Source organism: Nannospalax galili, unplaced genomic scaffold, assembly GCF_000622305.1.
Source record: "Nannospalax galili isolate Female #2095 unplaced genomic scaffold, S.galili_v1.0 scaffold685, whole genome shotgun sequence".
NCBI classification, from domain to species: Eukaryota; Metazoa; Chordata; class Mammalia; order Rodentia; family Spalacidae; genus Nannospalax; species Nannospalax galili.
The window spans coordinates 3,244,350-3,269,595 of NW_008353482.1; the positions used below are offsets into that span (position 1 = coordinate 3,244,350).

At 45.0% G+C, this 25,246-nt stretch overlaps 1 protein-coding gene across 3 annotated transcripts in view; it reads left to right on the top strand.

The window, feature by feature from the left end:
• The window catches only part of Apba2 (amyloid beta precursor protein binding family A member 2), a 260,996-nt gene that overhangs the window by 100,326 nt on the left and 135,424 nt on the right, over positions 1–25,246 (top strand). For all 3 annotated transcript variants that reach the window (XM_008850617.2, XM_008850619.2, XM_008850618.3), the window contains one exon: positions 17,969–18,021. The gene's annotated coding sequence lies outside the window, so the exon portion shown is untranslated. The remainder of the gene's footprint in view (positions 1–17,968; positions 18,022–25,246) is intronic.

The window sequence follows — 25,246 nt, forward strand, 5'->3', positions numbered from 1 at the left end:
GCCTGCCTGTGTGATCATAGATGGTCCTGGGGTACAAGTGGTGGGGAGACAGAGTTGGGGTAAGGGATTTGCCCAGGGCCCTCTGACCTTATAGATTTGGCCTGGTCTGTGGCTATAAGCAAATCACCTACCTCTGGGTCCTCAGGTGCTTTGGCCCCAAATGGGATGTGCAGAGGAGTCCAGAGATGAGTTCCTGATTATCCTTAGGATCTTTGCATCAATCATTAAAAGGGGCTAGGGTTGGAGGAACAAGCCAACATAGCCATTGCAGAGCCAGCTGATCAGAAGAGCTGTGCTTATTTATGTTGCTAATTAAAAAAAAATTTCTTTGTGAAAGCTACTTGAGATTTCCTGTGAGCACAAGAGGGTAAAAGCTGTCTTTCTGAGAGCAAATGGTCCCTTGAAGCCGAAGCACTCAGAAGTTTCACCACTGGCCATTGGGCTTGGAACACTACAAGAGCTCTAACTGAGTTCAGTTTCTGCTAGATTTCTATTATTTAAGATTGGAAAAACAGACTTACCTCCAAACTAGTAAAGAACAGACAATTTTGTGTTTGTTTTAAACTACATGAGCCAATATTTTGATATAAGGGTAGAGACCTAATAGAACATGACTAGTCTTTAATTCTGTTGCATTTGGGGATGATCCAGCCATGCTGTCTCCTTGAGATGTTTCCTCATCCATTAAGACACCCAATGTAAATAAAAAAACTCCATTTTACAGTGGCATGATTGAGAAAATCCAGACCTGTGTGTTTCAGGCAAGGTTTGATCTAGTAGCTTGACTCTTGCCATGGTCCAGTTGCTCTTGCTTTCCCTTTCACCATATCTGCTTCATCCCAGTGATGCTTTAGATATTCCTATATGCTCTGGTACAAATATTTTGATTGCATGTATTTCTACTTTTACAGTGGAAAAGTTATATACAGTCCTCAAAGTACTCATATCCTATTTAAAATCTACTCATTGAACAATATATTAATAAAGACAGAACAAAACAGCAGATTATCATAGTAGGGAAAAGCAGGAAAGAGGTTCTGGGGAACTCTGAAGGACTCAAGGACACCTGGTGATATGTTGAAAGCAGGCATCCTTCTCAAGCTCACAGGAGCCTGGCATGGCTTCCCACAGGACTAATGCAAAATTGAGACCTTGGTAATCAGCCATCTTGGTGATGACTCTAGCTTGCTGAAATTTCTTTGTAACAATGAAAAATGTAATGAGATACTTCATTCAAACCAATGGAAGCTGTGCATTTGGCTCTCTCTGTGTTAGTCGGGGTTTTCTAGAGGAAGAGAACTGATAGAATAAATACATATTAAAGGGTTATTTATTAGATTGGCTTATACAAATGATATAGGTCATTCAACAATAGCAGTCTCATATTTGAGAGACTGAGAATCTGGAAGTTGCTCAGTCTACAAGACTACAGGTCTCAGCAGTCCCAGTCTGGTGCTGAAAGCCTGGATGCTTCCTGGAGAACCACTGGTCTTCAGTCCACGTTGGAAGCCTAAGGAAGCTTTGTTCTGATGTCAGTGAAGGAATACAGCAGCAGTGGTATCAGTGGCAGTGGTGGCAGCAACAGAGTAGATGAACTCGCTGGTGAGATGCAAAAGCAAGCAGGCAAAAGCAAAAGCCTTGTCCCTTCAGACCTCCTTGTATCTGGGCTGCCACCCACACTGAAGGTAGTCTGCCCACTTCAACTAATGTAATCAAGAAAATTCCTTACAGACAGTCTCAGAGGCTAACTTTAATCCAGATAATCCTTCACAGGTATGTCCTGGTGGAGGTTTATCTCTTTTTAAAATAATTTTATTGAGTTTTTGTGTATTTCATACATAAAATCATCTTTATACCCCTTTCTCCTTTGGTACCCTCCCATAGCCCCCCAACAGGAGTTCATACATTCTGTCTTTGTATTAAAGCTTATTATAAAAAATTGGTTTCCCGAGAGGTATCCCAATGCAAGTTCGTCCATTGGGGTTTAAAGTCAGCCTATCTAGAGCCTCTCCCTTCAAGAAGATCCTTGCCCAGCAGTATTTAGCTGCCAATAATTCTTCAACTATGGTTGGGGCTTGTTGTTCATTTCCACAGTTATGTGCTGGGTTTTTGTCTGCCTAAGTTTGCACGGGTCTTGTGCTGACACCATTGCTGTAGGTTTGTGTGAGAAGGGTACCAGGCACCTGTAGGACTATTTCTGTATGGTCATCCACCTCCTCCCTGACTCTTACAATCTTTCTGCCTATTCTTCTGTAGTGGTCCCTGAGCCCTGGGTGAATGAACCTCAGTATAGGAAGCCTGTCCATGGACCCACACTCTTGAGTCTTATTCTCTGTGTTTTGGCCATTTGTGGCCTTTGGTGTTTCTGACCCTCTGTTGCATGAGGAAGCTTCATTGATGAGAATTGAAAGATGCATTAGTGTTCTCTTCATCCCTTGTTCAATGTTCTGTGAATCTTAGGTATAGAGGTTATATCCTAGATGTGCCACTTAGGCTTGGGCAATTCACAGAGAATCTCTGTGTGACCAGTGGTGTAACTCTAATAATCTTTGTCTGTTGAAAAAGAAGCTACTTTGATGGGTAGTGACTGGGATACTTGTCTGTAAATTTAAGGATCCATGTTTTACACATAGTAAGAAATTATACTTGTCTAGGGATATGAGAGCCTTGGGGTTTTCTCTAAGATCTATGACCTCTCCAGCTATGTGTATTTGTTTACAGTACCAGACATGAGTTTCCTTATCATTGAGTGGGCTTTAAGTCCATTTAGGCAACTGTTGATTACCCCCAAGATAAAAGTGCCACTACTGCACCAGTGTCATTTGCTGTGCTGGTCATTGATGCGGTTTTCAGGCCTTGAAGCTGGGGTTGGAGCATCGATTGATGTTTTCCCTTAGCAGCTTGCATAGTGCTCTCCAAAGCTATGAGAGCCGCCTTCAGGGGAGGTGGCTTCCAGGTCTGTTCCAGTTCCATTGCTCCAAATCCTGTGTCCAAAGTATGTCCCATCTTCAGCAAAAGGGTCTTACCATCAAGTTTTGGGAGGCAATCAAGGACTGTGGCAATAGGCTGTGTAATTTTGGGAGTCTCTTGGACTACTCGGGCCAACAAGTCAAAGGAAGGTTCTCCTGTCTGGCACTGTTTCTTGTTATGTAGTCTTCAGCTACGAGTGTATCTAGACATAACTACAAGAACAGACTCATGTAGGGATTTTGTATGTGCAATTTTTCAGTAAGTTTCTGGACTAATACCATTCCCTCTGGTTTTTATACCAGCTAGGCACTATTTATGTCTCCTCTTTTTCTCCCTGTCTTACTCTTCCTCCCCACCTTCCCCACTTAAAGTGTCCCCATTGTCCCCAATTCTCCTTTGATAGTTTCTATATGCTATGGTCCCACCTCTATTGAGTTCCTTCTTCCCCTTTAAGCCATAGATTTTGTATAGCTCCCCATTTCTCCTAACTACCCCCTTTTTACATATTTTTCCCTTAGTAACACCTTTCTCCTACTATTCTTCTCTCTTGGGTTCCTTCTTTCCCTTTACCTCCCTGTTTCCCTTCCATTTTCCTGGTTTCTGTAGTTATGGCTAGATACATACTCACTTATAAGGATTTGGTGCTAGGATCCACAAATGAGGGAGAACATACCTCTTTTGTTTTTCTGAGTCTGTGTTACTTCACTTAGTATAACACTTTATAGATCCATCCTTTTACCTGCAAATTTCATCATTTCATCTTTCTTTACTGCTGAATAGAGCTCCATTGTGTAAATGTACCACATTTTCATTAACAACTTGTCAGTTGAGGGGCATTTAGGTTGCTTCCATCTCTTAGCTATTGTGAAAAGAGCAGCAACAAACATGGTTGTACAAGTATCTCTGCAATAAGATGAGTCTTTGGGTGTATGCCAAGGAGTGGTATAACCGGGTCATATGGCAGGTTCATTTTTAGTGTTGTAAGAGTTTCCATACTGCTTTCCATAAGGGTTGCATGAGTTTGCAATCCCACCAGTCATAAATGAGCATTAACCTTTCTCCACATCCTTGCCAGCATTTGGTATCATTTGTCCTCTCGATCTTAGCCAGTCTAACTGGGGTAAGGTGAAATCTTAAGGTGGCTTTCATTTGCATTTCCATAATTACTAATGATGTTGAACACTTTTAAAAATGTTTCTTAGCCATCTTTATTTCTTTGTTTGAGAACTCTCTGTTTAGATCTTTAGCCCATCTTTTAATTAGGTCATTTGTTTTCTTGGTTCTTTGTTTTTGACTCTTTATATATTCTAGATGTTAAACCTCTGTCAGATGTGTTACTGGGTACAGATTGCTTTTTCTCTGTAGGTTTTCTTTTCACTTTTTAAATTTTTTCTTTTGTTTTACAGAAGCTTTTTAGTTTAATGAGGTCCCACTTGTTGATTGTTGACCTTAATTCCGAGCAACTGGTGTCTGATTTAGAAAGTCTTTTCCTACACCTGTATCTTGTAGGTTACTACCAATGTTTTCTTCTAATAGTTTGAGAGTTTCAAGTTTCACATTGAGGACTTTGATCCATTTGGAGTTGACTTTTGTGCAAGGTGAGAGATAAGGATCTAGTTTCATTCTTCTACAGGTGGAGATCCAGTTTTTCCAGTACCATTTGTTGAAGATAATGTCTTTCCTCCATTGTGTGTTCTTGGCACCTTTGTCAAATATCAGGTGGCTAAAATTGCATGTACTCAGGTTTGGGTCTTCAGCGATGTTTCATTGAGCTGTGTCTGTTTTTGTGCCAGTACCATGCTGTTTTTATGACTATAGCTCTGTAGTATACTTTGAGATCTGGTTTAGTAATCCCCCCAGGACTCTTTGTACTCAGGGTTGCTTTGACTAGCCAGGGTCTTTTGTGCTTCCATATGAATTTAAAGATGTTTTATATCTTAATTTATTCCAGATCCAGTCCAGTTGACAACAAAGATTAATCTACATCCCCTCGTACAGAGGTTGTAGGTATATTGAGGTCAGGGAAGGGTAGAGAGATGGCTTGGCAGTTAAAAGCATGTACTGCTCCCGCAGAAGACACAAGTATGGTTCCTAGCATCCAGGTCACGGGGAGGAAGTTCACAACCACCTGTAACTATAGCTCCAGGGGATCTGACTTCCTCTTCTAGCTTCTTGGGGCAATTTCACTCCTGTGGCATACATGTACACAGAGATGCATATACATACACATACATACTTTTTTAAAGATCAGGGAGAACTTGGTGAAGCAGGAAGTTACAGAAGTTGCCTGCCCATGTTCATGTGCAACAAACTGGCTGTGGGATCCCCAGGTACAGACCCTGGGATGACAGCTTTGTCTCACTGAGTTACCTGTAGGATTCCTGCATTTGCATGTCTGTGAACAATCCCAGTCCAGCCACCAACTCCCTGTGTGAATTATTCAGCTGTCACATAGAGGTGATATGCAAGGAAGTTCTTGCTTGAGACCTGTTTTGAAAATGAAACTCACAAACTGGCAAGATAGTATAGCAGATATAGGCACTTGTTGTTAAGCCTGAGTCCTATGCCTAGAGCCCACATGGTAGAGAGAGCTGACTCTTGCAAGCTGTCCCCTGACTGCTATGTGTGTGTGGCATATGGTTATGCACACATGCTCACATACATACACACACACACACACACACACACACACACACAATAAAAGTATAATGAAAATGAGACTCACTTCCTTGCTTTCATTTACACCTGAGAAGATGTATTTGTTATTCATGGCATGTGTGGTGGGTGAGAAAAGTTTGGGGCCATGTACAGAAGTTTCCTATGTCTTTAGTGTTTTCTGTTGCATTATTCTCTAGAGTGTCTTAGCACATTGGAAAGAACAGGAACTGAAGTGTTCCTCTCTAAGGTGGCTATAGAATGTGGAAGCCCCCAGGGAACATGGTGTGAGCAAGGTGGCCTCTGGGAGGGTGCCACCTTCTGAATCCACCCAGAGCATGTGAGGAGTCACCGGGTCACCCTCAGGGTGAACCACCTGGCCTGTGATGTCAACTTGATTGCTTTGAGATGTGCCTGAGAACACCTGCCCCTGTGCCTCTGTGAGGGTTTCCAGAGAGGATTCCATAAAGGGAAGACTTGCCTGAATGCAGGTGGCACAGCTCGGGGCACATGTGGAATAAAGGTAGAAAGGGGACACCCCCAGCACAAGCCTTCTCTTCCTCTTCCTATCATGAGGTGAGCAGCCTCTACCCATATATGCATCTGCAGCTATGATGCCGAGCTTGGCCTCAAGCCCAGAGTAACAGAGCCAGCCAGCTACTGGTGCAAACGTTTTGAAATGAAACCAGGAGCCAAATAACCCTGTCCCCCTTGGTTATTTTTGTAGGTATTTTGTCAGTGATGCAAGAGTAACTGGCATGTCAGCTCTGTTGGCAGCTGAACTTCTCCCCTAGGTAAAGGATATGTCCCAGGGCCCCTGAAGACCAACACTGTCTTCTGAGGGGCCCACGAGTAGGTCCGATGTGGACCCAAAGAACATGCAAGAAGCGGATTAGGAGTCAATTAACAGAACCCTCTGGTATATAAAGTACTGAGGCTACCATGTGGATGTGGTCCCTACTCCAGGCCTGTGTCCTGTATGAGCAGTGAGCTCTAGCTAGAAGCCCTGGCCTGCCACAGACTCTGACTCCTTCTGGTGACTTCCCTTCTAAAGGTGTCCCAGAGACTTCCCAGATAATCTCATTTGGTGTGAGGCTTACTTGGCTGATGACTTTGGCTGCTGTGGGGTACAAAGGTAGCAAAGTGTGGAGGGGGGGCTTTGTAGTCATGTTCTCTAGATGTGGTACAAGGTACTGTAGATCCCAGTCTGTGTATGGGGTGATCTTTGGAGGAGCACAGAGTAGGGGTAATGACAAGGATCACTGAGGCACTGCTCCTCGGCTGGTGGCATGTGACTAAGGACGGGGCAGCTCTGGGTTGCAGGACTCTTATGTAATTAGAACCAGAACCAGTGTGTGTTTTCTACTGAGTTCATTTAAGCCACACAGCAATCCTGTGACAGGCCTATAGTGGATGTCTATCTCCCCACTTAACAGCTGAGACTGTTGCTGCTCAAGGTCCCTGCTACCTGTTATAATTTGGAAATGGACTGCGTCCCAAAGGCCACGCATTGAGGGCTTGGTGCCTGGCCTGTGACACTATTGGGAGGAAGTAGGACCTTCCAGAGGCAGGGCCTAGTGGGAGGAAGTTAGATCAGTGAGGATGGTGTGCTCTTACAGGAGACCCTGGGATTCTTTCATTCTTTCCTTTTGTCTTTGGCTGACATGAGGCAAACAGTTCCCTCTGCTGTGCCCTTTCACTGTGGCATACTGTTGTTCCACAGCCTAGAAATGGGGCCAACAGCCACACACCAAAACCTATGAAACCAAGAGACCAAACAAATCTTTCTCCTTACTTTGTCACAGTGGCAGAACGCTGACTACTGTAGACACAGAGCTCCCAAGTCCCCACCCAGTGCTAATCTTCAGGCCTCCAGTTGGCCTCTGGGCCTCGACCTCTTTTGAGGAGAGCTCTTGTCTGAAAGCCAGAGAGTGATTGGGGGAGCTCTGCTTTTCTTCTGCCTCCCCTTCTGCCTCTAGCTCTCTCTGGGGTGAGAGATCTGTCTGGGATAGATAACAGCTTGCCTTAGGTTTCCACCACTGTACTGCACCTGTCATGCCAGCCCTCCAAGATGCCCCACTCCACAGGGCCAAGTCTGAAGTAGCAGTGGCAGGGAGGTTTAGAGAACACACAAATGCAACTTAAGTCTCCTTCCTGACTAGCTGGGTGAAGAGGAGGAGGCAGAGGCAGCAGGAGGGCCTGGGCTGACCATGACCTGCTGAAGCCCTGTGCCCCTGTGGTGGCAGGGAGACATGTACTGAGGTAGCATGTGTTGAGGACAGGCATGTACCCCTCATGTTCAAGTTTCTCACCCCTCTTTCATGAGTACAGCTGGAGGGCAGTGAGTGATGAAAGGAAGAAAACATAATTCCAGGTTCTCAATGTCATTTCCCAACAAATCAAGGTCAAATGACAGCAGGAACAGCATGGGCAGTAGGAACAGCATGGGTTAAACTCTGTCACCTTGACTGAGTGTTCAACCAAAAGGGAAGCCAGCTTAGAGTCTACTGGGCATCATTATTGTGTCTGTTGTTGGAGGGCAAGGAAAGTGGTTGCTTCAGTTGAGATGGAGTTTGGTAGTGTGTGTGTATGTATGTGTGTGTGTGTGTGTGTGTGTGTGTGTGTGTGTGTGTGTAAGCTTGAAAATGTGCCATGATATGTGTGTAGAGTTGAGAGGACAACTTGCAGAAATCAGTTCTTTTCTTCCACTGTTGTCCTGTTGAGTGAACTCAGGTCATTGAACCTGGCAGCAAGTGCCTTTACCCACCGAGCCATCTCACCAGCCTGAGAGTCTTATTTATGCTCTTAAGGAAGATTTAAAATAAAAAAAAAATCACCCGTTGCTGATGGTGGGTTATCAGGATGGGTCTAGTGGTGGCTGGTTCAAGAGGAAGGGTCATGCCCTGTGCTCCTGGCTTCACCAGTCACACTCACTTCTGCATTTTTCTCTGAACTAGTGTCAAGACACACTGTCTAGTCCTCTAGGAGAGGGGCCTTGGGTCCTTCTTTGAAGGGTTCATAAAAAAATCAGTGAACATATTTGAAGCATCAGAGCAATCAATACAGTGGGATCCTGTCCCTATGGCACCTTTTTTGTCTCCCTCACAGAGGTACCCACTGCCTCAGGTTGTTGCTTTTCTGTAACTTACTGCATTTGTAAGTGTGCCTATGTCTGTTATTTTTACATGCTGCCTGTAAATGACACCAACTTGTGGAGGGGTTTTTTCCCCCCTCTATCAGCCTTTTTTATATAACCTGTTTGAGAGAGTCACTCACAGGAGCATGCAGGGCTGGAGCTCACCCCTTCAGTAGTTTGCAACTACAGCGACACAGAGGCTCATTGGCACTCACTGATGGATGCTCGGTTGCTTTCAAGTTTCTGGCTATTACAAATGAGGCCATCATGGATATTTATGTGTGCGTATCTTTGTGAATGTGAGCCAGATTTGTGGGGAGTTGTTTAGCAAGAAATTGCTGTGGGATTCAGGACACGAATCTTAAATTTCACTAGAAGGAGCCCAGTTGCTTTCCAGAGAGGGTGGGTACAGTGGCGAGTGTCCCACCACTGTGTATGAGTTTCCTCTTTGCCTTTTCCTTGACCACACTTGGTATTTTAGATGTTTTTAGTATTTGTGAGCCTGATGAATGTGCTCTCCACCTGAGGCCTTAATTTCCATTTCCCTGCCTGTCAGTGAGACTCCACACCTCTTTGTATATTCATGTTCGTATGTTTATATGCGCTTATGCTATACATTTGTCCTTTTGTGATGACTGGGCCTCCCCTTTGCCCCATTTTATCTTTTCTTGGTGATCAGTCTAATCCGTTGTTTAGTTTATGTATTGCAGATATCTTTCCACTTTTCTTCCTACCAGTGTAATATGGGGCTAAGAGTGTGGACTTTAGGGTCACATTGCTAGGATTAAATCCCAGTTCTGGCACTTCCCATGTGCCTTGGTCATACTCCTTCATATGTAGATGCCTTGGTTTCTTTGTCTGTGAAGTGGAGCTGGGAAAATTAAAGAGGCTTACATCTTGAGCAGCATTTTTGTTCTTTTTCTGCTGCTATAACAGAATACCACAGGCTGGGTAATTTATGAACAATAGAAGTTTATTTGGTGCAGAGTTCTGGAGGCTGGTAAAGCCATCATGAAATACTGGCATTTGGTAAGTGCTTTCTTATTCCATCAACCATGGGAGAAGATGGAAAGGAGTGACAGAGAGGGAGAGGGAGGAGAAAGGGACTGAGCTCCTCTTTCCTCAGGAGCCCACTCTGGTGACCACTCCCTTGAGATACACATGAACACATTCATGAGGACAGAAGCCCTCCTGACCTACATTTCTCAGAAAGGTCCCACTGCCCAACACTTGCATTGAACTGTTGGGGGACCTGTTACAATAGGCATCATGTGGACTCAGGGAACTTCACCTGCCCTGCCCTTAGAGGTCATGTGTGATTGCCTGTATGTAGGCATTATCTGTTTGTTCATAGCCTGAGTGTGCTTTGTGTCCTCTTTTGATAGGGCTGACAGGCACTGCTGTGCTTGGCTCTCAGCCTTCTGCACAGACCTCCCTTCAATCCCCAAGCTGCCTGAAAAGAAAATGAAATCTCAGACTCCCTCCAGGAGATGCCTGGGAATTGGAAAGCATCAGGTTCCTCCAAGCAAAAATAGAAGCTTCATTTGCTTTGGAGAGAATGACAGAGAAGGGCAGTTAGGCAAAGGTGGCCTGCAAGGGCTAGTGAGCATCCCTGGTCCTGCATGACTTGGATTCAGGTGCGGCAGAGCTGAGCTTGCCTGCAAACCTCCCCTCCTTTCATCCCAGCCTCCCACTGGCATCACTGTTGGTCTGTGATGTGCAGAGCCTTGGCATCTGAGTCCTAGTTTTTAATACCTGTGTTCTACCATCTTCTGGCAAGACTCCAGAAAACAGGATGGGTTTAATGTGGAGAATCATTGGAGAAATATGTTGGAGATTATAGGGTAGGCAGCCCTGCCTAGAAGGGAAGAGGGACCTGTGCTCTGCCCATGATGGTATGGACGTACAGAAGAGTAAAGCAAAATCGAGGCAGGCTAACACTGCTTTCAGAAAACCTATAATAAATTAGCTTAACGTTGCCCTTAAGAAACTCCTGGGTTTTCAGTCATGCCTTGTTTCACGTGAGAACATGTCACTATTGTGCAAACATCACAGAGTGTACTGTGATAAGATGCTGTGACATCATTAGGGTGCATAATCTTCTCAGACCACTGTCATTTATGTGGCACATTATTGACCAGAATATCATAATGCGGTGCATGACTGTATTCAAGAGTGCCTCTGAGTGTTCTCTGCAGAAGCAACTGGGGGACAAGAGACAGAGTGGCATGAACATTGCCTGACAGCGCATTTCTGAGCTGTAAAGGCTGGTGGGTTTTAGAGCAAGTCTCTGAGTTTTGAACCAATGGAAATAGTCCACCCTTGACTCTGCTTTCAGTGTGGCTACATGGGACCCCCGCTAGAGGCAACAGACACCTTGAAAGACTTCTGACTAAGTCTTTCAAATCTGGAGCAGGAAGTGAGATGGTGGTAGAAAGTTCCCGCCAACATGGCCCATCACTGTGGCCTATCACCATGTTCCATCACTATGGCTCAACACCTTGGCCCTTCATCTTGGACCTTCACTATGACCCATCCTTTCTAGACTTTGAATGCTGTCTTTCCGAGACTGGAGTTTTGTCACCATTTTAGTGATGGCAGTTTATACATTGTTCTTAAGTACAATCGGAAGCAACACAGTTGGAAGCAACTGCCATAATAAGCAGTTGTTTTAGAAGCTTTGAGATCATCAAAGACTAACTTTAAATCCAGTTTGCTCCTAAAACATTTACACAAATAAGAGTCTTAAGATCTGAGCTCTTTATTCTGAAAAGGCAGTTTCTTGCTCAGAAGGAGGAAAATAATAAATGCTCGTTTTTATAAATAGAGTTATTAACATCGAGGACTTTACTTTCCAGTCAGCTTTGGGACTTTGCTCTTAGAATTTTAATATCTTACTTGCAAATAGTATTTAGGCTTCTGCTGGTAACACCTCTCCTACCCTGTCCTCTTCCCACCTGCTCTGAGGACCTGGGACCCTCTCTGTGGTCAGCCCCTTTTTCCTCATAGAAACAGAGCTATGACTTGCTCTTGGAGTAGTGCCTCTGGGCCCTTTTCCTTCTCTGCTCCGGAAGACCCTTGTTCTGTCCACCTAAACACTGCCCCTGTCAGGAAGTGACAGACCCACACTCCAATTCCAGAATCAACAACATATACCTTGGCCTGGGAAACATCTATTCCTCTCCCTCTAGAAGTCCCATCCTGAGTGATATGTTGGTCCAACCACACCTGTGAGGTTGCCTATTGGGCAGTTTGGCTGGTCTCCAGTACCAGGTCCCAGGAGGCCTTCTGTGCCAAAGCACATCTGCCCAGTGCCTGCTTCTCTCAGTGAGGCAGCTCCAGAGCATGTAAGCCATGCAGGCACTTGACCTAGGACTCCAGATAAGCACCAACCACCATTCCAAGCTTTGCCCAAGCAGTGGTTCTGACAGCCCCATGAAAATCTCATTTGGGTGCTGACGGCAGCCCAGAGGTAGGAGGAAGGCCCTGTCATTGATGCATTCTGACCTTTCCCTATCCTTCTGGCAAGGACTCCTTGAGCCATCCCAAGACCTCTTCACTGCATGCCCAGGGTCCTGTTCATGGGCATCTCCAGATTATTACACCTCATCATATTGTGCTCGTTCAGTACCCCAAGCACAGTGTTCCAGATGTCCTCAGCCCTATGTGTCTGACATCTAGCCCCTTACAGAGTGGAGTTGCCCAGTCCAAGGAAATTAAGACATAGCTCTGGGATCAGTGGGATAAAAATGGAATTAGAGGCAACCCCATTGGTACCCTGCTGTTCTAAGGGTGATTCCAGCATTCTTGGTTAAGGTCAGAGTTCTTGACTCTACCCAGGTCTTCCCTGTGTGTTGGATGTGCTCACACCCCCTTCTCCCTGGTCCTCACTCCTAAGTACCTTCCCAGGAGACCTTCCAGCTCTGGGAGTTTGTGAAGCTAAAACTGCTGTCTTAAGTTTACTAAGAAAATATCTTACATGGCTGCTTCTGCCATGCATTCCCTACCCTGTACAGTGTGTGCTCTGTGGCCGGGACCTCTGATTTGGATGTTTAGATGAGTTGCCCTGCTGGGGGTTGGGTTGGGATTCTGTTGAGCTTCTCAGCCTGAATGGCTTCATAAATCCGGCTCTCTCCCTCTCAAATCACTTGGGCCACTGAGGGGCCTGAAGACCATTGTTGGATCTGGGTCTTCCCACCAGCCATTAAAAGTAATCAGCAAATGCTGAGTCATTTCCTCCAGGGAATACCTAACCCTCTGTTTGCCTCCAGAATGCCTGGAAATATGGCATTTCAAAGGCTGTGTATGACCATAGATCTAATTTATTGCCAGATATTTGTGTGTAAAGAAGTACAGGTGGCAGTTGAAGTGGTGTCCTGTGTGAAAGTCCCAGAGCCTGATACCAGCAGCCCCTGCAGTGGTCTTCCTACAGGAATCTGGGTGGACCTCACAAGTTGGACATCAGGCAGCTGAAAGCTGTTCATTGGTTGTGTTCTGTATACCTGTGTCCTGCCATGGACTTAGGACTGTAGCCAAGGGTTTCTTGGCTTCTGTGCTGGTTCCCAAGACTGGGCCCTTAGCTCCTGTACCTTGAAGGATTCAACCAAAGACATGGAAGAAGGAAACCAGTGACTTGAATTTGCACGTCCTTTCTGGAAAGCTGAGCTGAGGGTTAGCTGCCTCTCACCTCCAAACGCAAACTGAAGTCTAGGAATGGATGGATATATCACCTGGAGGGCAAAATGTACTAATCTTGTGGGTGGACCTGCAGACTTCATTTCCAACCTGAAGATCCAAAAGGTATAGGAGAGCGTTCTGAAAATGTTTGTAGGTAGCAGGAAGAAAAACAGGTGCATTCTAATCACAAATGGCCAAGAGGGGCTGGGGAAGCAACCTGGCCCTCACTGACTTCTGGGGTAGAAGAAAGGGGGTGGAGAAGTGTGCTTGCAGTGGTAGGAATGGCTGGACATACCAGCTGTGAGAAGGCCTGGTGACTCCAGTTTGTAGCCTGTGACAGAAACTGCAATGTGCCTGGTTGGATGATGACTCAGTTATGGAAAGAAATGGCAGCTGACTCTCCCAGTCTTGTCCACAAGGACCTTCCCAGGTCTTATGACTTGGTGACACATCTTTAAGGCGACAGTCTATCCAAAGATTTGTGTCATACCGATAAAACTATCTCCCCTTTGGCAGCACAAGGAAAGGGTCCTGGAGAGAGTGGGGACAGGGTGCTACTACCTGGAGAAGAAAATTGGTATTTTTGTTGGAGAAACTGATTAAGTGGTGCTGGATCCAAGTGGTGGGTGACCTTGCATTTGAGTTAAAATGCTGCTGGGAAATTAGAGAAGATAAACATGAAAAGAATGCAAATGAATCTCATCACAGTGGGCAGGAGCCCTGACTTCTCCATATCCACCAGAGATGGCTGTGTGGTGCCTATAAATAGACACTTAAAACCCGGTTCTAAATTGAGTTCAGATCTGGGCCTCCTTCCCTGAATGGAAAAGTGTTTACATAAGGTATAGCATGCTGTCGTTGTTCCCAGGCGGCTGCATGATACTGTACCCTCATTGGGCATCCTGTGGCGCAGTGGGGGATGCTCAGCTCCAGATGAATAAGCCTCTGTCCTTTTCAGGGGACTCATAGACTTGGGGAGGGAGAGGCAGGGGCTCCCTTATAGAAGGAGGCAACCAAGCATTCCTCCCAGGGAAGGGAAGTGAGTACTTAGGTTCTGGGATTCTCCAAGGTACCTTTGGTCAAGAGCAGGTAGGCAAAGCTGGATTCATTGCAGACAAGGACCTCCACAGGCCCACAGTAGACCGGGATATCCCCAGATGGGCCAGAAAGTGAAGGGATATAGTGCCGATAGGAAAATCCTGGACCCTGCAGGGGGTCTGAAGAGGCAAGCTTCGTAGCCACTCTTCCTGGATAAAACTGCACAGAGCTTGGGTTGCTGGTGTTTGGTAATGGTTCGAGATGGTGCAAGGCATCATGTGGACAGAGAAAAGACAAGCACACTTGTGTGTTCAGGACTCTCTCCCTCTTCTCCTTTTTCGGGGGAATGGGAGTTGGGCAGCATTTGTTTTCATTTTTGCACTTAATAGCCAGTGACATAGCCCAAGAGGAAGATGATCCAAAGAGGGCCAGTCCACTCATAACCTCCATGGTGATCCCCAGTTTGCCTGTGCACAGCTTCTGGGAGATCCTCCTACAGTGTGAGGCCTCCTGTGCTGGACATGACAGTCATGCTGATTTCAACCTGATTGCAGTTGCCGCACCTGCTCTCCTGGGCCTACAGTGGAGTTACAGTAAAGGCGAGTCCTATTAGGACTGAAGCCTCAGACCCAGGGAGGCGGTCAGGGTCTGGCCAGTGGATCCCCTCTCTCCCTCTTTTTCTAAAGCCACCAGTATGCAGTTGTAGGAGTGTCACCAAGATGACTGGGTCCTGTCCTGATCTCCTCCCAAAGGCCCCACCACTAAACACTGTGGTCAGATTACATTTCCATCTCCATACCTCACAGTGGGAACTAGGTACAGACACCTATTCAAACCACTGCACTGGCTGACTGGCTTGAGGGGGGGCACAAAAATACCTTGTAACCAAGAGAGGAGCTGGGGTGCCATCTTCTGACTTGCAGTGAAGTGTTTTCCCCACTAAGATATAACATTCGTTTCATGCACTAACCTAACCTAGTGATTAATTCTGGAGTTTCCCAGTGGCAAGCTTTGACTGTGTGAAGGGAGATCTATTTGATGTCAGTGTGGCCCAGGTGGTATTCTGGGCATTTGTTGCATCTCACCTTCCCAGCTGCCTCTCAAGTAGCTCCTTATCTTTGGTTGATTTTTTCATATATTAATTAATATGTTTGCATTCTATTCTATGTGCGCGCGCGCACACACACACACACACACACACACACACGTCCTGGTCCATGTGTGCATGTGTATGTGAAGGCCAGAGGTCATCTTTGGGTGTCATTCCGTGTCATCTGCCTTATTTTTGAGACTGGGTCTCTCACTTGCCTCCTAGATCTCACTGATTTGGCTAGGCTGCCTGGCCAGTGAACCCCAGGGATCTGTTTATCTTCACTTCCCCAGTGCTGGGATTACCACCACACCTGGCTTTTTTAATGTGGGTTCTGGGGATGTGACTCAGGTCTTCATGCTTGGGCTGCAAGCATTTTACCCACTGAGCCCCTCCCCAGCCCCTCTAGTCATTCTGAGTTTCTACATTTCATGCTGATGCTGAGCAGGGCTTTGTTGGTCACACAGGAAGCTGGTGGCTCACCCTGATTGTACTTTACAAAGTAAGTGCACAAACGGCCTTACATGTGATGTTCACGTGTGTGTGAGAAAGAGCCCTCTTTTCCAAGGGTCAGAAGACTGAAAGGCTATATATGCTCCAGACCTTCAGGAAGGAACTGGACAGCTATGTGCCTATCAGGTCCTTTGCACCCCAGAAAGGGGCACACAGGTTACAGTTCTGTGGACAGCCTTTTAATGTATGTCTAGTCATTTGTATCTGGACCAGAGGCATCTTTACCGGCTAGGTTGTAGTAGAGGAAATTCCCTAATGCTAGGAGGGAACCATTGCTAGGAATGCCTGCCCAGGGATCCAAGAGTAGCCATCTGGCTTTGCTGGAAAAGTGGTAACACATGTCCAGATTGGACCTTTTTAAAAAATATTTTATTTATTATTTTTATTTTATGTGTATGCATGTATTATTTGCATGTAGGTAAGTGCACCCATGTTGTGCAATGCCCGTGGAGGACAGAAGAGGCTGTTGGATCCCCTGGAACTGGAGTTATGGACAGTTGTTAGCTGCCATGTGGGTTCTGGGATTCGAACTGCAAGAACAGTCAGTGTTCTTAAACCTCTGAGCCATCTCTCCAGTCCCCCAGATTGGGCCTTTGTGACTGAGAAGAAGCCATTGTCTGTTTGTGCCAGTAGCAAGATCTGTTCGTCTCCCTCTCCCCCAGTGAATGAAGCCATCCCTGTGACCTTAGATCCCAGGACAGATAGAAGGTGAATTCCAAGTCAGTGCAGCTGCCTATGGAAGCCTCAGCCTTCAGATTCCTGACTCGAAGGGTCCCAAGGAGGAGGTTGCCATTGCTGTGATTTAAAAGGAACAGAGGAATTGGGGAGGTAGTTGCCAGTAAAGTTCTTCTTGTGCAAGCATGAGGACCTGGGTTCAGATCAGCAGGCACTCATGTAAAAAGCCAGGTGCAGCACTATGTGTCTATAACCTAGCACTAGGAGGACAGAAACAGGAGGGTACCTGGGGGTTGCTGGTCAACCAGTCTAGCCAGTCCGTGAGCTCCTGGTTGAGAGTAAGAAAAGTAAGGTGAAGAGAAACTGAGGAAGATACTAGATATGAACTTTTAGCCTGCATATGCACATGCACCCCCCCACACACACACAAATAAAAAGGGACAGAGAAAAGTCTTCATAAGTTCATTTGGCTTCAGCTACAGCAGAGGGAGAAGGGAAATTAGATGTGGTGCTTGGACAGATAAACCATCTTCCTCTTTTCCACTCTTGCCCTCCGTCTGATCTGTTACCTCCTTAAGGGATTCCTAATTTAAACCCAAGCTCTGGCCTTGAACCCTTGGGTCTTTTGATCTTCCACCTCAGTTTTCTGAGCATTGGTTCTCTGCTTAAGGGAAGTTGGGAGGCCTGGTGGTCTCTTTCTGGTTCTCTTATGAACCTGTTATGGCCAGGAAGGAGGGCTGAGAGCCTGGACAGAGGGAAAAGAGGACCTCCTTGTTCTTCCTCTAATCTTGCTTCATTGTCCTCCAGCTCTCACAAGGATGCCAGACTCCTCTGAAAGTGTCAGAGAATAGGGACTCTGTAACCACTGGGGTCAAGCTTTGTTGTGGGGAAATACATATTCATGAGGTCTTTGAGGAGCTTAATTAATATGCAGGTAGTCTCTCCTTCTAGAATGGTATACAAGCCATCATTATTTGCCCAACATGGTTTTCTTAAGGGAATAATCATGCAATGAAATGACTAAAGAAACATTTTAATTATTTGTTTAGGGTAATTTCTGATCATCTCATTAGAATTATAATTCATTCATTTTTGCAAGTGATTCAAAGCCTCTCATTCATTTAAATTTTTATACAATGAGGAGCTTTATATAAGTCTGAGTGTCATTTCTGAAACCTACGTAATTTCTTCTGTTCCTTCTGTTTTTTTTCCAGAAAGACTGGATCACCAGGAGGCTTTTTGGAACATTGTCAAGGCACTCATTTTGGTAAGAAATCAGAGATGGTCTTGCATGGAGCTGGGTGGTCTTCCATGGATCAACATGGTCTTGCTCAGAGTGATGTTGCCATGTGGAAACTGGGGTTGCCTCAGCTTAGGGATGCTATGCTGCAGGTGGGTCTGGGCCACTGCCATGGCTGTTTTGGGGAGAATGCGTGTATATAGTTTGGTGTTCATTTGGGCAAAGGGAGTTTGAAACTGGTGTTTGATTGACAGTGAAGGAGTGGACAAACCTCGAGGCCACCACTGGCCGCTTCCTTTGCCTGGAACTAAGATCTTTCCCCACTACCCACAACAGCAACGTGCTCCCACTCTTTTTATCCTTTCTCTCTTATACCAGTGTTCCTCTAAAACCTTCTCCCTGTGAGATTCATTTACTGAGGGTAGATACCAGCAGCAGATTCAACACAGACAACTACCACAGATTGAACATCCCAGTCAGAAATGTTGGACATCCCAAATGCTCCTGACTCATGTTACTTTTTGGAGTACTGACATGCAAAATTACAGGGTCAGTTTCTTGCACTGTAAACTACCAGAAATCCATGACCCTCAACAAAGCACCAACATAAAAGGCAAAAGTCTATACAAACATTTCCCAGTTCTAGAGACTCTGAAATCAGCAGCACTTCTGGTCCCAAGCATTGTGGTTTTGTTTTTTGAGAGAGGGTCTCTCTGTAGCCCCAGCTGACCTGAACTTGATCAGGATGGCCTCCATCTCACAGAGATCTGTCTCCTGAAACCTGGCATTAAAGGTGTTTGCCATCAACCCTGGCTCCCAAGCATTTTGGATAAGAGATACTCAATCTGAATTGTGCTTTGAGAAGGCAGCCATTATGAGATACTAGGAAGCCAAGCAGAAGAAATCCAATATGGATCAGAAAGAGGCTTCTTCAGCCTTTCAGATGAAGGTGGCCCCAGGTTGCTATTGCTTCATGTTTGAAGTCGTGTGATGACCTTAGTCACTTTGGTGGTCAGCACTTGGCTTGCCCTTGCCCTGTGGGCTCTGTAGGTCAGAACCTGAGGCTATCCATGTGTTTGCAAAGGAGAGGTTTGCAGGGGTGCATTCTGGAGGATGAAGAGAAAGAGCAACCAGGCCAAGGATTAGCTTCTGGATATCAAGGCAGGTTCAGAAGGAGCATTTTGCCTCAATCTGGGTAGCAGAAGCCCATGAATCTCAGGTAGTAGTTTTTGTAAAGCATGTAAGCTCTTTATTTCATTTTCTGATCTCCCACCTACCTTGTGTCTGAGTGGCACATGTACACAGACAGGAATTCCTGTGCAACAGTATGGGGCTGTTTTGTCACAAATACCCTGGATATGTTCTTGATGTTTTTTGGTTGTGGCATATTCATAAACCATTCAGGTGTAAAACGATTAGCATCTGTCCTGGGAGATGGAGGGCAAAGCTTCAGGGTGGTTTTGTGATTTCTGATAGGTCTTGGCTAAGTGTTTTCTGAGTAGCTTCTCAGTAGTCAGTTTCTAGGTATTTTGTGGATTTTCTGTGCTCTCAACAGGCCTTTTCTGCCTCATGTGATCCATGTTAAGAGTTGTGCATGGACTTTTCCCTTAACTTCAGGTGATGCCCTGGCCTCTCTCAGCTCTCAAAAAGCTAGAGCACTTGGGGAGACTCTATAAGGGCACGTGGTTTTGTTCATAACTGGCAATAGGGACAGCTTGTGAAGGGCAACCTTACTTATGAGGAAGTAACCTAACACACTCAATTGAAATCTTGATCACTTAGGGTCAGGCAGCCAACCCATCCTTTTCCCCTGTAGAATGGTCCACTGTGATATTGGCTCCTCCAAGTTTTCCTTGATGAACTTGGGGTATTGTTGCAGTCTGATGGAGCCACAGGGATAGTTCAGTTTATACCTTTAAAGTATAAGATATTTTTCTCTTCTTCTGAGTCCAGAAAAAAAACTGATGGAATTTTTATGTTTCTTGACATTTGTTTCAGTAGACTGGGCCAGTGTTCTCCCGAGCGCTTTCACCCATCTGCAGTGTAATAGCCTGTTATTTAAGTGAATGTGCTCAACTTGATTCCTTACAGCTTCCACACAGAAAAGCATATTCCTTCTTGCAAAGGAAAGTGGTGATGAGATGGATATTTTTAAATGTCAATTATGTCAGAATGAATCTCTGCTAGGGGAGCCACAAAGAAAAGAAAAGGCTTGGCTTTATTTATTTTTTCACTGCAAAGGAAACATTTTGTAACTTCATAATACTAATACCCACGGGGAGCTGGGATCTAGTGGAATGACTTTATGAATATGTTCCATTTGCAGGAAAAGTTGGGGGTCTTTTCTACTTCTTTCTGGAATAAGTAAATTCTGTTCCTCATTTTTAATTATGCATATTGGCTCTTATTCAATAGAATGTGAATAGTAAGATACATAAATTCAGTGGTTCTATATATTATATAATTATATATTATGTATAATAGAGTACATGAAATTGGTGTGGGGTAGTAAGGGGTGCAGATAGGGGAGAAGGTCTAAGTATGATCAAAATGCATTATATGCATTTGCAAAATTTTAACAAAAAAGGGAACAAAATTCATCAGCACCTTTTAAAAAAAAGATGAAAAATGTGTAAGAAAATAGTGCAGGGAACTGCTGCTAGGTTGAGTCCAACATAATTAGTGTGATTAAATCAAAGGAAGCCAGCCATTTCTGTATGTAATTTTTTATTAGTGAGACTCAGATCTGGTTAATTATGTCCAATTTTAATTAATGATAGCAGTGTTCAGGAAGGCATTCCCAAACTGTGTTCTGTGGAGTCCCACGTGACAGCCCTGAAAATAGTCCACACACCTAGCTAGGGAAGACTGTCTGTACCCCTCCTTCTTGGACAGTCCCTTAAGAACTATTAAATAAAGGCCATGAGAAGTTCTGTAGGATAGAAGCCAATTTCTTTCAATCAAACTTACTATTTGCAAGCTTCTACCATGCCTACTGCTAGTTACATAGGGGACTGTTGAACTGTCCTGCATTGGTGGATAATAGCAGACATCTTAGTGGAGGCAGCCGTCCATCTCCAGAGCCACACTGTGGGTGTCCTGTGGCAGAACATGCTGTAAAGAGTTTGATGTCCAGACAGCTGGGCTGCCTCCTCCTAATTCCTTTTCTTGGAAAAATCACTTAATGCCCTTCAATCACTTTGTACATCTGCAGAGGACATTGGTGACAGCATGCTAACCTGTCAGGGTAGCTGTTAAGGTGAATCTTGGTCAGAAAAAGCTCCCCCTGCTCTGGCCTGTGGGAAGGCTTCTCAAATCCATGGTGAAGAGACGCTCATTTATAGGGAACACCATACCCTTTGCCATGTCTTGGCTCAGGAGGCCAGAGAGCTGGGGCTGCAGGGGAAGATCCCCACTCATTTTCTGGGCTGCATGTTAGATGTGCCTACTGTATGAGTCCTTTATTGAACTGTTATTCTTAGTTTATTTAAAAGTGGTCAGAATACATTGTATGAAATTCCCAATGAATAAATAAAAAACTAGTAAGTGACAAAAAAGTAGTTTTGTCAAAAAAAAATATTGTGGGTAGACTGTCAATTTTGGCAGTGGAGGTTTGAGAGGAAGTACCCAGTCCTTGCAGTGAGAGCTAGCCACCACAGGGAAGGGTGCTTTGGCAGCTGCACACCTTGAATATTAGGGTAGACATGCAGTGGGCCCTGGTGAGAGGGGACTCATCAGTTGTAGGTGTCCAAGAGGAAGTGGGGTTTTATCTTCCATTCCAAAGGAAGAACACAGATTTCTGAGAGAGATGTGGGGGTGGCGCAGATAATTCCAGGTGAAGAGAAGCACAAACAATAGAGTCCCTTTCCCATCCGGGGATTTGGTTTCAGCAACCATGGCCAACTGGAGTCTGAAAACAATGATATTTGTCTTGACTTTATGAGAGAGCACAATCACGTAGCTTCTTCTGTAGTATATTGTTGAAATTTTCCCATCATTATTAGTTATTGAGAATCTCTCGTTGCACCTAATTTATAAATTAAACTTTATTAAAAGTGTGTATGTATGGTATAAAACATTGTATATAGTGTTTGGTACTCTTCAGTTTCGGGAATGTGTCCGCAGTGGATAGGGGAAATTATATATGAATTTACAAAGCTTGGAGACAGGAAGAACAGGCTGAGGAATGGGTTTACTTGGATGGGTGAGCAGAGTAGGTAGTGGGGGTCAGGTCCCATTTGGGTGTTTATGGATAACCCCTGCCAGGTCTTCATCAGAGGGGAGTTACTTTCCTTTCCAAGCTGGTCCTGTTCCCTCTGAGTTCTCACCTTGTGCTCCCACTGACCATCGACTTACCTGGACTGCCTGCACAGCTGGGTTCTTTGTTCTCAGCATCTCTCATCTTGGTTCTGTCCTCCCCACACTGCCAGTCTTGTCGTCCCTACCCAGGGACCCTAAGATCCATGTGGATTCTGTAGTGATTTTAGAAGTTAAAGGGTGCACCACAGGATAGAAAGATGGAAAGCCGTTTCAGGGATGGGAAGACAAGCAAGGTATGTAACATATTCAGATAAAGAGGGAGGGTGGGTGTGCATTGGTACTGATGAAAAGAAACCATTGGAGAAGGAGAATCTGAAGGCATCTCCACAGGTGGAGGCTGCTTTCTTCAAAGGTGAGAGTTAATCTGTTATGGGCAGAAAGGAATCCCCTCATGGAAATACACTAGCCGCTGTGTTGACATTTCAGGCCGAGGCCTTCAGTAGTGGCCAGTGCACTTTGGAGGGTGCATTTCATGCATCTGAATTAGATCATGAAAGTGGAGCTCAAAGACAGCCTCCAATGTTATTTTTGGCCACGAAACCCTGGCATGTCAGTGACTTCTCAGAGTCAAGACTAAGGAAAACAGCACTCATTTGGATGCCTGTCTGTTTTTTTGTTGTTGTTGTTTAGAGTTTTGACAAGTCTTACTTCCAGATCTTGCAGGAAAGCAGGGTGTTGTCTGGAAAGAGAAATTGGAAATCATTACTGGTTGAGAGATCTGTCAGTTCTTGGAGTGGGGGGACCTAGCTCTGGTCCATGACAATGTGCATGCAGGTCTACCTCGGGATGTCTGAGATGCATTTCCACTTCAGGTGGGTTTGGGGAATGATTAGGCAGTGTGTCAGTTCTAACTGCTTCCTTTCCTGAGTCTCAGTGGGGTAGGGAGCAGTGGAGCACAAGCCAGACAGAGGCCACAGCATTCCAGCTGTGTCCATGGTCATTGCTCTGAGTGTGCCCTAGTGAAACCAAGGATTCTTTCATGTGCTAAAAGCACCTGCTTGCCCATTTCTCTGAGAGGCTCTGTGTCTGCCCTGGGCACCCAGCTGGGAGCCAAACACCTTGTTTGTGATTTCATAGCTCTCTGCTAGTTCCTCCCTATCAGCTGACTCGATGGCAGCAGTAGTACAGTACCCAGCTGCCTCAATCTGTGATTACACTTTTCGTAGTTTAGTTACCTGTAGCCAACCTTGGCCAGAAAATATTACATAGAAAAATTCTAGAAACAGACAATTCCTTTTGATATTGCACACTGCCCCCCCACCCCATTGGTCTCCTAGTAGCTGTCTTGGTCATCAGATTGTCTGTGGGGGTAATGCACAGCATTGCAGCTCCTGTATTCAGGTATTCCTTTTAAAAAATCAAATACTTCTGTTAGCTGACACACGTTTGTACTTATTTTGGGGCTGCAGTATTATAATGCAATACATGCATGCAAAGTGTGGTAATCAATACAGACTAACCAGCATTTCCATCTCCTCAATGATTACTATTTCCATGTGCTGGGGATCACCAGACTCTTCTCTAGTTTCTTAGAAGTGTCTGCTAGATTGTAGCAGACAGCATTATCTATAGTGCTATAGAACATTAGACTGGTTCCTTCCCTGTATCTATATTTTGATACTGATTTCCCCCCTCGTGGCCTTCTCCCTTGTTCCTACCCCTCCCATCTTCTTGTGACCTCTGTTCTACCCTGAAGTTTACATAGTCAACTTTTTTTTAGCTTCCATAAATGAGCTATTTAAACTACTAATAGCCAAAATTGTAGGAGCTTCAATTCCAGCAATTTAGCCACTCTAAAGAGTGGTTGTGATGGGCTTCCTTCAAGTGAAAGGTGAAAGTCTCCAATTAGGAACAAAGAAGAAAAAATCACATGCTTAAACTGCTAAGATTTACCTACAGAAGGGAGTTTGAGATGGAGGGAGGAAAAGAAAGAGAAAATTATCATAACCATTGTTATAATTGTTTTATTTTATTAATAGTTGCTATTCATCCTGCCTTTGTGGTTCTAGGGATTGAACCTTGGTCTTGTGCACAGTAGGCAAGCATTCTACCACTGATGTATGTCCCCACCCCATTTTGCCTAATTTTTAAATTAAACTTTATTACAGGTTTTATGTACAGTAGAAAACATAGTATCCACAGTCGTGAGGCTAATGATATTCTTGTTAACAGCAGACCACATACACAGCTGCATCAAGAGTCCTTGTATGGTGATGGCTTACTCCATCTAGAGTGGTTGTAAGTGTGCTCTATGATGTCCGCATAATGGTGGGATTACCTAGGGATGCCTTTCTCAGAACAGGTCCCTGCTGCTGAGTAAAGCATAGTTGTATAGGCTCAGTGCTGTGTGTGGTTTCAGGCATCTGCTAAAGGTTTTAGAAAGTTTCCTGTGAGGATAAATGGGGACCATTTATGGTGGTTTATCTTCATTGCCAACTCAGATAGATTTAGAATCACCTAGGAGACACATCTCTAGACATATCTATGAGGATATTTCCAGAGAGGTTTAATTAAAGAGGGAAGCTCACCCTGAATGTGGGTGGCACTGTCCCATGAGCTAAGGTCCCAAGTTGAATAAAAACAGAAGGAGGAAGTGAGCAGAGTACCAGCCTTCACCTTTTTCACTTCCTGACTATGAACAGTATGAATCCAGCTGCCTTGTACTTCCACCACCATGCCTCCTCCTCCATGATTGACTGTATCCATTCAAACTGTGAACCAAAATAAACCCTTCCTTCTTTAAGTTGTTTTTGTCAGGTGCTTTGTCACAGCAACAAGATTTATAGGGTAGGACACTGGTCACCTCCTTCTTCCTCTGACTTCAGGGCCAGCATTGGATGATGGATTGTCTAGACTTGTTCTATATTTTCAAGAGGGAATCTGGGGTCGAGGCCTTTTTCCTGAAGATGTAGGATGTTTTAGAATCTATTGT